We start from the raw sequence: 1,356 nt of genomic DNA, 5'->3' as shown, positions 1-1,356 counted from the left end.
GAGCTCTGTGGCTTCCTGCAGGACTTGGTGCCCCAGGTGCTGCGCCAGACAATAAAGCAATAAGCTGCTGCTTAGTATTGACACCTGCCAAGGTGTGTCCAGGTGTGAGTGGTTTATTCTAATGTAATGGCTCTAGCGAGAAGCTAAGTAGGACAAGATTCCCTCCTGCATCAACCTGACCCTGCAATTAGAGTCCATCTTATGGATAGATGCACATTTTAAGTCTTGAAATTTTTAGAGGTGATTAATTTAGCTAGCCAAACTAAGTTAAATGAGCTTTTTCAAGTACATCCCAACAGTCTTTGCATGCCTACTCCTAGACATTACACTGATTCTTTTAAAGGGGATCCAAGTGCTTTGGGTCTTCTCACACCTATTGTGTTCGAAGATAAAATTGATTACTTAAAGGAAAAACATTTTTAGGGGCTCCTAGACACAAGTATAGATGGCCTCAAGGTGTGGCAGGTGCAAGTCCATGGGTGTGATTGGTATTTCCTGACCTAGAGGAGGTGCTGAATTGCTGACCTGGAGGGAGGCAAAAATGCCATCCTCTCAGGAATAGATTCACAAGGAATAAAGACTCATAGAAAACAGAGCGAATTTTAAATGATAAAAGGCTTTTATATTTTCCCCTTAAGGTGATAAATTTAAAAAGCTGTTTCCATCCTCAAGATAAAAACTTTGCCTGTAGTTTAAAATAAATCATATTTTCTAAGGTTTACAATAAGGGGGATATTTTTAAAAGATTATTTAAAAACCCATAATTTCCATAAATAAAATGTTGTCCCTTGTCTCAAAAAATATATATTTCGGTGATTGATTTGGTCTTTTAGAGTTATACTAAAATTTTTTTCCTCATTTTAGATTATACAGCTAATAAAACTGTCTTGTTTTAATTACAGTTTTCTTCTTGACACCATATACAGGATTTGCCACTGATTTATAAGTCTTTGGTGCTCTCATGATTCCTAGTGCTGTTGATTGCCTCTTTTGCAGTCCAGAGTTGGGGTGATGTTAAAAAAAAAAAAAAGCTTTAGTATTTTACAAATAGATATAAAATTTTAAAATACAATCTAAAGGCAATGCGGTTTAAACAGTCACTTGATTTTGACATCTCATTTAAATAATGGCAGGCCTAATGTTGACCTCCAAAGAGTACAAGCTATGATAACTTTTGCATATTTGGGTCACCTATTCCAACAGACAATTTACTCAAACTGTTTAGATCAATCTAAAATGATTTTCAGACTATTTGGTAATATTAATTGGCTCCATCCAGATTTTAGACTAATTTCTCTGGTGTTATTAATTGTCATTATTCTTCAGACAGGTTATTTCAAATTGCTTCCGTTTTCA

This window comes from Chinchilla lanigera, unplaced genomic scaffold (genome assembly GCF_000276665.1).
Source record: "Chinchilla lanigera isolate Chin_1 unplaced genomic scaffold, ChiLan1.0 scaffold00104, whole genome shotgun sequence".
Taxonomy (NCBI): domain Eukaryota; kingdom Metazoa; phylum Chordata; class Mammalia; order Rodentia; family Chinchillidae; genus Chinchilla; species Chinchilla lanigera.
Note: the sequence above shows the minus strand (reverse complement) of the source record.